The sequence below is a fragment of the Rattus rattus genome, chromosome 2 (assembly GCF_011064425.1).
Source record: "Rattus rattus isolate New Zealand chromosome 2, Rrattus_CSIRO_v1, whole genome shotgun sequence".
Classification (NCBI taxonomy): Eukaryota; Metazoa; Chordata; class Mammalia; order Rodentia; family Muridae; genus Rattus; species Rattus rattus.
This window is the reverse complement of record NC_046155.1, coordinates 57,013,440-57,029,289: the sequence shown is the minus strand read 5'-3', so window position 1 is coordinate 57,029,289 and position 15,850 is coordinate 57,013,440. Positions and strand designations below refer to the sequence as shown.

Below are 15,850 nucleotides of genomic sequence, written 5' to 3'. Positions count from 1 at the left end.
TGTGCATGCATGTGTGTGTGTGCATGTATTTGTGCATGCATGTGCCCTGTGCCATGTGCCTGTGTGTGTATTACGTGCATGCCCATGTGTGAGGGTCAGATGCTGTTGCTGATATCACCTCTCACTCAGTCCGGAGCTCATCTTCTCAAATAGATTGACTGTCTAAGCTCCTAGAATCTTCTCTCGGGTTACAGAAGACTTACTGCTGCACCCAGCTTTTGTATGAGCACTGGGGAACCAAAGTCAGATCCCTACATTGTACAGGAAATACTTTATACACTCCCATCTCCACAGCCCCAAACACACAGGTTTGAAATGTACTTCACTAAGCTCGACAACCCAGACTGGCTCAACTTTATGCAGCATCCTGGAAAAAATCCAAAACTTCAGAGTGAGAAACAGCCTATAAATTGTTCCCTTGGTGCTGAGGCAGAGGAAGAGGCCGGCCACAAAGGGACTGTATTGCAGACTTTTGTTCTGTTTAGCCAGGGTTGCACTGTGCAACCCCGACTTACCTGGAACTCTTTATGATAACCAGACTGGCCTTGGGTTCAAGATCTGCCTATTTCTGCCTCCTAAATGCTGGGGTTGAAGGCATGGGCTACCATACCCAGCTACAGTGGAGAAGTTTAGGGTGGTAGATAAATGGCTGTATATACTGGGCAAAATCCAGGGGCATGAGTACCAATAAAAATGGACTTTATCAAATAGAAATTTAATTTAAAAAACATTCAGTGGTGATAGAGAAATCCCAGAAAGGAATGCATAAAATAACCACAAGTCCCAAATATATTGATAATGCATCACGTTACTGTGTTAAAGGGGATACTAGAGAGATGATTCCGCCATTAAGAGCACTTGCTGCTTTTCCAGAGTACCTAGGTTCTGTTCCCAGCACCCACACGGCAGTTCACAACTATCTGTAACTCCAGTTCCCGGAGATCTGAAATCCTCTTCGCGAATCCACGGCATATACATAGTGCACAGACATACATGCAGGCAAAACATTCATGCCCATGCAATGAAATAATCAAATAAAAGTAAAAATAAAACAAGGGAAGCGACAAAAAAGACTTGATCTAAGTAACTCAGAATAACAATATTTTGACCCCCCTGAGAATGGGCAAAGAGTCACCTTGCTGATGGTGGTGTTCTTATATCGTCACGGGCAGCGCAGATGGTAGCCGTTTGTTCATCCTAGCTTGACGCCTGGCTTGGTAGCCAATGCCGTTTTATGCCTAGGACTCATGAAAATCAAATAAATCAAATCAAACACACACAGCACAAGAGGAGGAAGATACACAGAGACCTGGGGATTCCATGCCAACCACAGACTCGCCGTCCAGCACATGGCACAGGCAGGCCGTAGACACCCACTTCCCGCCACTCCATGATGCGTGCGTGGATGTAGGATGTTGCCCAGGGGCGTGGCCAGCCTACAGCGGGAGCCACCACAATGTGGGAGTATATGGTGGTCAGATGGGAGAGAAAGAGAAATGGAGCATCTTGAGCTTCATGAGGAGAGGTGGAGCTGGAGACTTGGGGTGGAGAGGAGTGACCTGTTGTGAGTGGTCAGCTCCATTACCTGGGGCCACGGTGAGGTCCCAGCCTGAGCTGCCACTGAGGGCCATGTCTGAGTCCATGCCTATGCCGTGGTAGGATTTGATGTAAATATCCCTAGCTCATATTATCACTAGAGAACATGGGGATGTACCTGGTCGGGGCAGCTGCAGGGGATCGGGGAGGGAGCTGGCACGTGGTAGCGTGGTAGCCATCGAGGAGCTGTGCATAAAGGCCCCGCCCTCCCTGGATGCAGTGGTACTTGGGAGAACTGGCCCCATCTCTCTTCGGTGGTAGCACTTGGTGGTAGCACTTGGGAAAGCAGGCCCTGCACCTCACCTGGGCAGCACAGCGGAGCTGGCCTTGATGGTGAAGGCATGGGTGAGCCAGCCTGGAGGGTTTGAGAGCTAGAGAGCTGGAGAGCAGCCTCCTACTGATGTTGACATTGGGTGGCCTAGCCGGATCAGTGCTGGAGAGCTCACCCTGGTGGTGCAGATCAGGGAGAGCCAGCACAATGACCAGCTCAGCTACCACCCAGGCCCAGATCCAGGGCTCTGAACTGGCCTATCCCAAAATCTACATCATTTGCAAACAGTTGGATCCTGTTCCAAAGCTGCAGGATCTCCATGACACAGGGCGACAAGAGGATAGCTGGAAGGAGTCCTGATGAGGATTCAATATTGATGGTGTCACAGAAGCCAGAGATCTCGAATCCAATGACACATTGCAATGGACATTTACAAGGGAAGATGTGGGGACAGGGATAGACCGTGGGACACACTGTGGCACACTACAGCTTCCATGATGAGTTGTTTTCTATGCTTTGTCTTGCTTTTGCTTGCTCACTCGCTTGCCTGTGTGTTTTATTTTGGGGAAGAGATTTCAAGGGTGAAAGGCAGATATGAAGGGTCAGGGAGATGAGCAGGATTGGGGCACATGATGTGAAACTCACAAAGAATCAATAAAAAGTTTTTTTTTAAAGGATATTTTGACTGGATGCTGTAAGGCTAAAGGCAGAAGAGACTGTAGGGAAACGTGAATCAAGTTGATGAATTTACCTCACATGGGAATATGGATTTGCAGTTCTAACACTACCCTCCAGGTGTAGTCGGGGTGAATAAATAAATCAATAAGCTGCCAATAACAGAAGTTGCTTTCTCACAGAGAGTGAGCTACAGCCAACTCTGCTGCAGCCTGGTTTTATGTGTCCTTAAAAAAAATTGCACTGTGCAGACATGCACAATAAATACCGTGGCGGTGGCAGGGGATGAGGTTGCAGGTAAGCTCTCCAAACATCCCCCACAGTACACTAGGCATGATAAAACTCCTTGGAAACAGCAGATTCGCTCAGACTAAATGATCTCAGGGTATTGTTTTAAAGTTTTAAGTGGCATTATTTTAGCGGGAGGGGCGCAATGTACATGTGAGGTCAGAGGTCAATTTACAAGAGCTGGTTCTCTCCTTCCATTGTGTGGGTCCTGGGATCAATCTTGGGTTGTCAGGCTTGGCAGCAAACACCTCCAGCAGGTAAGCCATTTCACTGGCCCCAAACTATTATAATTAATATTATGATGCTATAAGTCATTTGGTGTTGTTCAGATGGTTTATTTGTTCCTGATTTAACTTTGGTACCTGGTATCTATCTGTCTAGAAAATTGTCTATTTTCTCCAGATTTTCCAGTTTTGTTGCATATAGGCTTTTGTAGTAGGATCTGATGATTTTTTTTTAATTTCTTCAGATTCTGTTGTTATGTCTCCCTTTTCATTTCTGATTTTGTTAATTTGGATGCACTCTCTGTGACCTCTGGTTAGTCTGACTAAGGGTTTATCTATCTTGATTTTCTCAAAGAATCAGCTCCTGGTTTTGTTGATTCTTTGTACAGTCCTTTTCATTTCTAGTTGGTTGGTTTCAGCCCTGAGTTTGATTTCTACTCCTCTTGGGTTTATTTATTTCTTTTTGTTCTAGAGCTTTAAGGTGTGCTTTCAAGCTGCTGACATATACTTTCTCCTATTTCTTTTTGCAGGGACTCAGAGCTATGAGTTTTCCTCTTAGTACCACTTTCATTGTGTCCCATAATTTTGGGAATGTTGTATCTTTATTTTCATTAAATTCTAAGAAGTCTTTAATTTCTTACAACCCCATAACTCCTAAAGAAATAGAAGCAGTCATTAAAAGTCTGCCAACCAAAAAGAGCCCAGGTCCAGATGGGTTCAGTGCAGAATTCTATCAGACCTTCATAGAAGACCTCATACCAATACTATCCAAACTATTCCACAAAATAGAAACAGATGGAGCACTACCGAATTCCTTCTAAGAAGCCACAATTACCTTTATACCGAAACCACACAAAGACTCAACAAAGAAAGAGAACTTCAGACCAATTTCCCTTATGAATAGTCATGCAAAAATACTCAATAAAATTCTTGCAAACCAAATCCAAGAACACATCAAAACGATCATCCATCATGATCAAGTAGGCTTCATCCCAGGGATGCAGGGATGGTTTAATATATGAAAATCCATATGTAATCCACTATATAAACAAACTCCAAGATAAGAAGCACATGATTATTTCATTAGATGCTGAGAAAGCATTTGACAAAATTCAACACCCCTTCATGATAAAAGTCCTGGAAAGATCAGGAATTCAAGGCCCATATCTAAACATAGTAAAAGCAATATACAGCAAACCAGTAGCTAACATCAAACTAAATGGAGAGAAACTTGAAGCAATCCCATTAAAATCAGGGACTAGTCAAGGCTGCCCACTCTCTCCCTATTTATTCAATATAGTACTCAAAGTCCTAGCCAGAGCAATCAGACAGTGAAAGGAGGTCAAAGGGATACAAATTGGAAGGGAAGAAATCAAAATTTCACTATTTGCAGACGATATGATAGTGTACTTAAGTGACCCCAAAAGTTCCACCAGAGAACTACTTAACCTGATTAACAACTTTAGCAAAGGGTTGGGGTATAAAATTAACTCAAACAAATCAGTAGCCTTCCTCTACTCAAAGGATAAACAGGCTGAGAAAGAAATTAGGGAAATGACACCCTTCACAATAGTCCCAAATAACATAAAATACCTCGGTATGACTTTAACCAAGCAAGTGAAAGATCTGTATGAGAAGAACTTCAAGTCTCTGAAGAAAGAAATTGAGGAAAATCTCAGAAGATGGAAAGATCTTCCATGCTCATGGATTAGCAGGATTAATATAGTAAAGATGGCCATTTTGCCAAAAGCAATCTACAGATTCAATGCAATCCCCATCAAAATTCCTACTCAATTCTTTATAGAGATAGAAAAAGCAATTTGCAAATTCATTTGGAATAACAAAAACCCAGGATATCGAAAACTATACTCAACAATAAAAGGACCTCTGGGGGAATCACCATCCCTGACTTCAAGCAGTATTACAGAGCAATAGTCATAAAAACTGTATGGTATTGGTACAGAGACAGGCAGATAGATCAGTGGAACAGAATTGAAGACCCAGAAATGAACCCACACACATATGGTCACTTGATCTTTGACAAAGGAGCTAAAGCCATCCAATGGAAGAAAGATAGCATTTTCAATAAATGGTGCTGGTTCAACTGGAGGTCAGCATGTAGAAGAATGCAGATCGATCCATGCTTATCACTGTGTACAAAGCTTAAGTCCAAGTGGATCAAGAACCTCCAAATCAAACCAGATACACTGAAACTAACAGATGAAAAAGTAGGGAAGAGTCTTGAACACATGGGCACTGGGGAAAATTTCCTGAACAAAACACCAATGGCTTATGCTCTAAGATCAAGAATCGATAAATGGGACCTCATAAAACTGCAAAGCTTCTGTAAGGCAAAAGACACTGTCATTAGGATAAAACAGCAACCAACAGATTGGGAAAAGATCTTTACCAATCCTACATCTGATAGAGGGCTAATATCCAAAATATACAAAGAACTCAAGAAGTTAGACTCCAGAGAGCCAAATAACCCTATTAAAAATGGGGTACAGAGCTAAATAAAGCATTCTCAACTGAGGATTATCGAATGGCCCAAAAGCACCTAAAGGAATGTTCAACATTCTTAGTCATCAGGGAAATGCAAATCAAAACAATCCTGAGATCCCACCTCACATCAGTCAGAATGGCTAAGATAAAAAAAAAAAAAAAAAAAAAACTCAGGTGACAGCAAATGCTGGCAAGGATGTGGAGAAAGAGGAACACTCCTCCATTGTTGGTGGGATTGCAGACTGGTACAACCATTCTGGAAATCAGTCTGGAGGTTCCTCAGAAAATTGGACATTGCACTACCTGAGGATCCAGCTATACCTCTCTTGGGCATATTCCCAAAAGATGCCCCAACATATAACAAAGACACATGCTCCATTATGTTCATAGCAGCCTTATTTATGATAGCCAGAAGCTAAAGAACCCAGATGCCCTTCAACAGAGGAATGGATTCCAAAAATGTGGTACATCTACACAATGGAATATTACTCAGCTATTAAAAACAGTGACTTCATGAAATTCATAGACAAATGGAATGAACTAGAAAATATCATCCTGAGTGAGTTAACTCAATCACAGAAAAACACACTTGGTATGCAGTCACTGATAAGTGGATATTAGCCAAAAAACTTGAATTAACCAAGACGCAATCCACAGACCACAGGAAGCTCAAGAAGAAGGATGACCAAAATGCAGATGCTCCCACTCCTTCTTAAAAGGGGAAAAAGTATCCATAGGAGGGTATATGGAAGCAAAGTTTAGAGCAGAAGCTCAAGGAATGGCCATTCAGAGCCTGCCCCACATGTGGCACATATATATGTACAGCCACCAAAACTAGATAAGATTGATGAAGCTAAAAATGCATGCTGAAAGGGACCGGATATAGATCTCTCCAGAGCATGTCCAATACAGAGATCAATGCTAGCAGCAAACCACTGAACTGAGAACAGGACCCCCTTTGAGGGAACTGGAGGAAGTATTGAAAGAGTTGAAGGAGCTTGCAACCCCACAAAAACAACAATGCCAACCAACCAGAGCTTTCAGGGACTAAACCACTACCGAAAGACTATACCTGGATTGACCCAGGGCTCCAACTCATTCATTCTCTCTCTCTCTCTCTCTCTCTCTCTCTCTCTCTCTCTCTCTCTCTCTCCCTCTTCCTCTCTCTCCCTTGCTCCCTCTTAAGTAGTTTCCCTTTCTTCCCTCTTCTCATGAGAGTGAGGCATATACGATTCTGTGAAATCTTTCTCTGATTCATCATCTTGTTTGCCACTCAATTAGACATCACTTTTAAACATGGGTGGGTCCTTCCACAAACTAACTTTACCTTCATTGTGTAGGAATAGAGTGTGTGCTAAGTGCATGTCTGTATTTCAACCAGAGGGATTAAAGGTGTGAGCTAGGGTCTGAGCCACACCACAACTAGAAATTTTATTTCAGTAAATAACACAATCTCAAGGTTCACAGTGTGATCAGATATCAATATCTGATCACAGTGTGATCAGATATCCTGCAATAGTGGATGTGACTCAGTTGGTAGGATGCTGGCCTCTTAGGCACTAGGTTCGACCCCCACTATAAAGCAGACACAGTGTTGCACATCTGTAATGCTAGCACATTGGGAGGTGGAAGGCGGTGGTCAAATCCTCAAGTTCCTCTACGGCCACACAATGAGCTTGTGCCCAGCCTGGATACATGAGACTTTGTCTAAGAAATGGACACACCTAGCTGAGGAGTGGCATTTTAAATCTGTTTTTAATTTGGAATATGTGGGGGGCAGGTGATGTACACACGAGTACAATTGCCTGTGGAAAGTGGAAAGACAGGTCAGATATCCCCAGAAGCTGGAGTTAAAGGTACTGAGAAACAACCTACCATTCTCTGCGAAAGGAACACATGCTATTAACTGCCCAACCCTCTCTAATCCCCAGTTCATTTCTATTAATCTATAATCGGCCTTTTAAAAAGCATACCTTGGTGGGTTTCCCTTATTTTCATGTTAATTTGTCTTATTTAAAGTTTCTTGGAAATTTTATATATTCATATATATATATGTATATATATATGAATATATAAAATCTACTCATGTACAAACCTTACCTATATCTAGATACTGAAAAAAAGAGACCTTGAAACCAAGTAAAATATGCCACGAGCTACTTTGATAATAATCTGAGTCTGAGTCATATATATATGTATATATATATATATGAATATATAAAATCTACTCATGTACAAACCTTACCTATATCTAGATACTGAAAAAAAGAGACCTTGAAACCAAGTAAAATATGCCACAAGCTACTTTGATAATAATCTGAGTCTGAGTAAGATAATCCACACCAGATTTCTTTTCAAAACCGTAGTAAGCACGGTGTGGAGCACTCATTCTTAAAATGTGTGCTGGGCGTTTTCTCTATGAATTTGAAATCAAACAAGTCATTTAGTGTGGAGCCTAGAAGCAACACCGCAAACTCATTATACCTTCAGGATATCTTTCTGAGCTAGCAGAGTGGGACACACCAGAATTGAAGCGCTTGCCTCCCATGCTCTTTAAAAAGCTGAGAACAGGAGTCCGAAACATGTGGGCACAGGTGAAAGTGAAGTCCAAGTTTATTGTGGTAAAACTGGACAAGAGGAGACAGCGGGGTCTCAGTGCTCCCTTATAAGATGCCTTTGAAAAAGACTGACTTATTTTTAAGTTGTGTGTGTGTCCGTGCACCATGCGCTCAAAGAGTCCAGAAGAGAGGGTTGACTCTCCTAGACCCAGAATCTCAGTTGTGAGCTGGTCACGGTTGCTGGGAAGCAAACCCGAGTCCTCTGGTGGAGCAATGATTGCTCTTTACTGCTGAGTCATCGCTCTAGCCACCTGTGGGACTCTTCATTTAATCACATGGAAGGAAGAAGGAAAGTTGCTTCTGAGGGACTCTGGCCATTTCTGTCTCGGAATTCTGAGGGTGGCGGCTCACGCCTGTCGCTCTAGCACTTGGAAAGCTTAGGTGGGAAGGTTGCAACGCACCTGAGGGCAACTTGGGGTATGCAAGTTTTTGGCTAGCCTCGACTACAGAGTAAGACCTTGTCTCAAAACAAACAAACAAATAAGGTAGGTATGGTGGTGTGTGTATCCTTTAATCCTAGCACTCAGGAGGCAGAGGAAGGCAGAACTCTGGAGATTGAGACCAGCCTGGTGTTCACGGTGCATGTAGTGGGATCCTGGCTCAAAACCAAACCACACCCTTGAGCTATTTCATAAATCTCTCCTTCTCTCCCTCTCCCCTCCCCCTCACCTCCTCTGTGTGTGTGAGAGATGGGGGGGGAGGCGGGGAGGGAGGCAGGGAGAGAGAGAGAATGGGGAGGGAGAAGGAGAAGGAGAGGAAAAGAGAATCAATAAGCAATTATTGGTGAAGATCAGCAGGATGTATTGACAACTTCCGATGCTTGCAACAATATTTTTGATGAACTATTAGTTCCAAGCATTTCTATAAGAGACGGCATAGGTGTTCAGCCTCAAAGAAACCTGGGACAAGTCTCAGTACCTGTGATTCTTCTCAGCACTTCTCACCCCAGCGCATACCCTAAACCTCTCCAGCACAGAGCATTGGTTTCCCTCCCCCCACAACCTCTGATCCCTATATAACCTGAGCCATTTTGGCTACCAGGCCTCTTGGTCTCCTGGCTTACTCTTGACTTCTGGTTCCCCTCCTGGCTTCATTCTCTCTCCTCTTTTCTTCTCTTGTGCCCTTTTCCCCATCGCACCCCCACTCTCTCTCTCCTCCAATGACCTGTTTAGTCTGCTGGCCATGTTCAGTCTAACCCCTTCCAGATAACTCTGGCTGTGTTCTCCCTCATGCCTACAGTAAACCTTCCCCTTAACCACACCTCGGAACAATGTCTTCATGTCTTAATTCAGTAGGAAATTGTATTATTTGCAAACTGCATGGCAGTTTAGCAGTAGCCACTTAATAAGGACAATCCAGAACACCGTCAGCAGAAATGAAAGTGATCAAGCCCAGAAACCTCCCTTTTGAAAAATAAGGTCATCAGGGAAAGTGGTAAAACATTTCCCCCCTGTAGAATACTGGGAAACAAGCGACAGTGTATAGCAATGGCAGGTGTGTGTTCACGAGAACTGCCTGCATCCTGGGAAGAGCAATGTGCTTTGACACAGTTTAACTCACACCACCCCCAGGCCTCTCCTTAGCCCCACAGTAGCCTCCAAGGCCCTTCAAAACCACAAGCCCTAAATCACAGTGAGAGCAGCTGCTCTAGAAAGAACAGAGATGGGTCCTAGCTCCTCCACAACCCTTCCCAGAGATAATTTTAGTTGGCCTGTCCAGAGTTCTGAACAATCACCACAGAAACCATATATATATATATATATATATATATATATATATATATATATATATGTTCAGAATCAATCAGCAACCATGTAAACATCACCCAAACGAGTAATTGACAGGTCCAAAGTGACACAAAGTTCATTACATCCCTAGGAATGCAGAGAGCCAGGTATAGGTATGGGGAAACTGGGAGAGGGCCCCAGGTAGAAAGCTCCTGCAAAGCCTCCAGGCTCAGGGTAGCAGGAAGTGAAAGATAAAGCATTATAAACAGCCGCTTGAAAGTTCAGAGCTGATGGCTCCGTGTATACGGAGAACCTCCCTGCAGAGGCTGGGAGGCCTATTGGCTTTAGTCCTGTGAGGCAGTCGTTACAATCATTAGCTGGTCAGTGAGTAATCAAGTAGCACCTTCACCAGTCACACGCTACAAAGAATGAAACCTGCACAGATTAAAATCGAGAATAAACAACAGCCACGAGTGGCGATAACGATAAACCGGGGCGGAAGAGACAGCATTCAATTTCCTAAGATGATAGTGAGCGATTTCATTCTTCATGTTTATTTACTTTGAAACGGGATCTCAGATAGTACAAGAATGACCTTACACTTGTGATCCTTCTGTTGTGGTGCTGGGATTACAGGCACGTATCAACACTCCTGGTTTTATATAGTTGTGGGGATGCATAGTGTCGTAGCTACACAAATATTCTGCTTACTCAGTTACAACTCCAGTCCCACACACGTATTTCAAATGCCCAAGCTTCAAGAGACTGCTACAAGACAGCCAATCACAAAAGTACCACACACAAGGTACAGAAACAGTCGGTGTTCTGTTCCCATAGAAAGCCATTGTTGATTGTTAGTTGTCAATTCAGAGCTTATTCAGAGAACTCAGCAGCATGGTGTCTAAAGACACGTGTATCACCAAGTACAAAATTTGAATAGGAGATAGGAATTATTAAAAGGGACCAATAGAAATTCTGGAGTTGAAAATCACAGTGACAAAAATCTAAATGTTAGGCTCAAACTGAAGTCTCGGATAACAGAAGAAAAAACTAGAGAGCATGAATACATGTGTGCTGAGCTTGTACAGTATTCAAATGGGAATGAATATAAACAAACAGACATCAGGCTGCTGTAGGACACCACAGAGTCTGTGCACATGTATGTTTGTGTGTGCACATGTGTGAGAGTCTGTGTGAGCTCCTAGAGGGAGCTGGGCATGGTGGTGCAAGCCTTTGATCCGAGCACTTGGGAGGCTGAGGCAGGAGGATTGCTGCATGCTTTAGGTTACTCTAGGGTATTAGTTTGAAGAAAACTAAGCTACAGTAGCAAGAAAAACCATGGCTTTGAACTACAGAAAAAAATGCCAGGCCTGGTGGTGCATACCTTTGGTTCCAGCAGACAGATCTCTATGAGTTCAAGGCCAGCATGATGTAGGTGTAGGAGTGTTTCTGATACTGAGGTCCTGTTCCCTAATTGGTTTTTGATCTTTCAGTAAAGAAGCCATGGGGCAATTACTTAGTGAGCGCTAGGCCAGCAAGGGCTACATAGTGAGACCCTGTCTCAAAAAATGAGGAGGAGGAGGAAGAGGAGGAGGAGGAAGAAGAAGAGGAGGAGGAGGAAGAGGAGGAGGACAGACAGACAGAAGGAAGAAAGGAAGGAAAGGCAAAAGCCTCCAAATTTGATGAAATGGATGTCTGTAGATCCAAGAGGTCCAACAGATTCCTAGTAAGACAAACTTGGAAATTTAGGCCCAGAGTTGTCAAAGTCAGATGGTGAAACTTCAAACACAAAGTGAGAATCTTGACCAGCAAGAAAAAAAAGCACTATGTTCTGGGAAAAGATTGTTACTAACAGTTGATTTCTTTCTATGAACCCTAAAGGCCAGGTACATTTAAACTGCTGAACTAAGTACTGTCATCCAGGGCTGGGGATGTCGCTCAGGTGCTAGAATGCTTGCCTAGCGAAAATGAGAGCCTGGGTTTGACTGCTACTATTGCATAAAGCAGTTATGGTGTTGCACACGTATAATCCCAGCACTTGGGAGGTAGAGGCAGGAGGATCAGAAATTCAGGACCATCCTGTTCCTATACAGCAAGTTCAAGAACAGCCTAAGCTAGAAAACCCTGTCTCTAAAACAAACCAAAGCTAAGAATTTTGTGCCCAACACAACTGTCCCTTCACAATGAAAGAGATGTTGGGATTTAGCATGTAAGAAGCTTGAAAATTATTCATCTATCTGTATGAAAAAACTGGGAAAAAATGTAGTCACACCAGGAAACTGAGACACTAAAGAAAACTCTACTCCCACCCCCAAGTCAGTGAGCAGCAAGTGGGTACAGAGAATTGCTGCTTATTGGAACATAAGCAAGGAACAGAACATGCCAGAGAAAAGAGTGAGGTTAGGAAGATTCAAGCTGTATTTTAAGAATTAGTAAGTGACAAGCTACAGCCTTAAAACTGCAGGTGGAGGTCTTACTGCATGTTATGCAGTGTTTGGTTGATGTCTCTGGGAAGTGGGGAATCTGGGGCAGAGCAGGGGCAGAGGGAGGGACCTGAAGTAGGGATGTAATGTATGAAAAAGTAATAAATAAAAAAATAAATTTTAAACAACAGAATTTCTTGGGTTTGTTTTTTAAGTAATTGTTTTTTAAGTTCCCTGAGTGACTGGCATGCAGACTAAAGACCAAAAACAGTTTAATTTCTCAGGATTTAACTTTTTAAAAATTACTTATCTAACTATTTTTAAAAAACAAAGTACATATGGAGATATGTATGTTTTACAATTGTACTGACTGGTTATATGTGTCAACGTGACATATGCTGGAATCACATAGAAAGGACCCTCCTTTGAGGAAATGCCTCCATGAGACCCAACTGTAAGGCATTTTCTCAACTAGTGATCAAGGGGACCCAGCCCATTGTAGGTGGTGCCATCCCTGGGCTGATAGTCTTGGGTTCTATAAAAGAGCAAGCTGAACAAACTAAGGGAAGCAAGCCAGTAAGTAACATCTCTCCATAGCCTCTACATCAGTTCCTGCTTCCTGCCCTGTGTGAGTTCCAGTCCTCACTTCCTTTGGTGATGAACAGCAATGTGGAAGTGTAAGCTCAATAAACCCTCTCCTTTCCAACTTGCTTCTTGGTCATGATTATTGTTCAGAAATAAAAACCCTGACTAAGACAAATATATTATTTTCCTAGAATCCATGTTCCACAAAATTCAGTGGTTTACATTAAAGAAAAGATAATATTGGTCAAAACAAAACTTCAGGTAGGCCCAGACATGGGGGTGGAGAGGTGGGGGGATGCACATGTATTGCCATTGAGAGCCCTGAAAAGTTCTCACAGTAATTATTAAAAGCCTCTCGGAGTTGCATCATGGGAAGCAGATGGTAGCCATTTTGAAATATCCCTGGCACACTCTCTTCACCTCACAAGGCCTTCCTTCAAAAGAAAGCATTAGAGCTGAGTTCAACCCACTATAGTGCACTCTGAACTTAAATGTCTAGGGAGTGGATGTGCCCAAGTCTGTCCATGAAGAAGGGACTCATCAGCCTCCTGTAGCATCTGATTTGAGAAAGAGTAATACCAAACACTATTCCCTTCTCATCTGTCTCATATGTATGAGGTCATAGGCTAGGGGCACAGGGGTGCTAACAGATGGATGCCTATTGTAAGACTATGAAAAACTCCCCCTCCCCTTCTCCATTATCAGCACTTCTACTCCACAGAACTCTGTAGTAAGAGATTAACAGAATATTCCATGACTTCTACTGAGTTAAGGAGCCTTTCAAGAAACCCATAGACATCAGAAAAGACCAAGACAAGGACACAGGAGAAAACCTTAGCTTTCGATACATACAGCTACAGCCTCTAGTCAGACAGACCTCATATTGGCCCCCTGCTTAATTCTTGCAAATATTTTAACCTACTCACTATATGATGTTTAGCTTTGAACATAAAAAGTAACAGGGATCAAAAAGACAAAATCCAGACATTGTAAAGAAGCAGAGTAAACCTCAACTGGTGTGTGTGTGTGTGTGTGTGTGTGTGTGTGTGTGTGTGTGTGTGTGTGTGTGTCTTATCAGACTGAGAATTCATGTAACCCTGAACCACAGAGGTGTGAGTGGGACCCAGAGGTCTGGTTGGAGCACAAGGGTATGAGTGGAACTTGGAATAATTGATTGGAACTGGGGATGTAGGTTGACAGTAGAGCACTTAGCTAGTATGTGCAAGACCCTGAAAGCAAAAGACCCTGAATTTAAACTTCAGCACACATTTCATGCACACATATGGGCACATACACATACCTACATATGTGCACACACACCACAGAGAAGGAAGAGAAACCGAGAAAGGAATGAAAAATGGGGGTATGCTCAGGATTGTGGGTGTAGCTCAGGGGTGTGGATGGAGTGCAGGGGTGTGAGTGTGGCTCAGGGGTGTGAGTGGAGTGCAGAGATGTGGGTGGAGCACAGACAATGGAGACCATTGTAATGGTTTTCTTCATTGATTTGACTTGACTTGACTTGACTTGGAGTCACCGGGGACACACATATCTGTGAGTGTCTATGACGATGCTGCTAGAGAGGTTTAACTAAGAAGGGAAGACTCATCCTGAATGCTCCTGACACTACCCCCTGCACTTAGACTTTAGGTGGGAGGTGGGCAGATGAGCACCAGCATTGATCTCTTTGCTTCTTGGCAGCAGATGGCGGTAGGAGCAGCTGCCTCACATTCCCATCCGTGTGCTCTCCTCACTGTGATGTACTTTAGGCCATGAAGTCACAAGCCACAATAAATCCTTCTTGCTTTAGTTGCTTGTTCTCAGAGGTTGGTCACAGCCGAGAGAAAATGAATGAACGCAATTGCGTTTCTATGAGTGTAGATGCTGTTCACAACTGTAGAAGGAGAGTATTTCAGTGGGAGGGGGTTGAGCTATAAAATCAACGTGACTATAAACAAACCCAAATAGTAAGCACATAAATAAGACCACAGCAGTAATCCCTGGTGTATACAATTAACATTATGAGTGAGATTAAGTGGCCCTGTGCACTTTGGAGATGTAAACATCTCCATCAATTCAATCAGAATAAACAATGGCCACAGCATAACTTACCTTGGTAAATAGAAGCTTGTATTGTTTTTTTCTGTCTCGGCAACTAACTAATCAACCCTTATTCATAAGGGGAGCATAACTCTGATTGAATATAAATTCAGGATAGGAAGGATCTATTGTACATGTTTCCTGACTGATTAGATGCAAAGGTGCAATCTTGCTACTGACCCTTTCTCCCTGACCGACTTCATCAACAGGGAAAAATGAAGGCAGACCCACTGATTGGAGGGCGAACCTGAAAAGGATTAAACACTTCGCGTGGCATTCTAAAACACTGTCATTACGGTGCAATTAACTACCCCGCATATTAACGTGCAACTCTGAAATGTGTTCAGACTCCCCAATTATAACTAGTTATTCTTCAAAGAATTTTGCCGCCCACATTGAATTTCTCTGGTGCTTCTTTGTTATAATTCAGGTGTGACAGTCACTAATATCTCTAAAAGGACAGTTAATAAAAAGTAGACATTCTTTACTGTAAACCTAACACATGCATGCCAGGTAATACCCAACCATCAGAGCTAATCATCACGTTTCAGACAGGCAGGTCTATTATGCAATTGGACTTTGCCCCCCTTTAAAACACACTTAATGGTCAGCTATAAAAAGTCAGTGTGACTGAGGCAGGAATAAGGCCCCGATGAGAGTGTAGACATTCATTTCTGTTCTGAATTTTCCCAACTAAGTTGCTTAGGTTGGTCTCAATTACCTTATCAATCAATCAGAATCAATCAGGTCTCTGCATCACTTGGGGACGGCAACTAGGCAGGTGGCTTGGTCAGTCTTGCAAGCATGAGACCCTGAGTTTGAACACAAGAGCCCACAGGTA

The 15,850-nt window shown here is 43.0% G+C and overlaps 1 non-coding gene across 1 annotated transcript; it reads left to right on the top strand.

Annotated features, from left to right (window-relative positions):
* The first annotated feature begins 1,108 nt into the window (after nucleotides 1-1,108).
* LOC116895009 lies at nucleotides 1,109-1,251 on the top strand. Its single transcript, XR_004387197.1, has one exon. It is a non-coding gene; the product is annotated as a small nucleolar RNA SNORA48 (small nucleolar RNA).
* The last annotated feature ends 14,599 nt before the right edge of the window (nucleotides 1,252-15,850 follow it).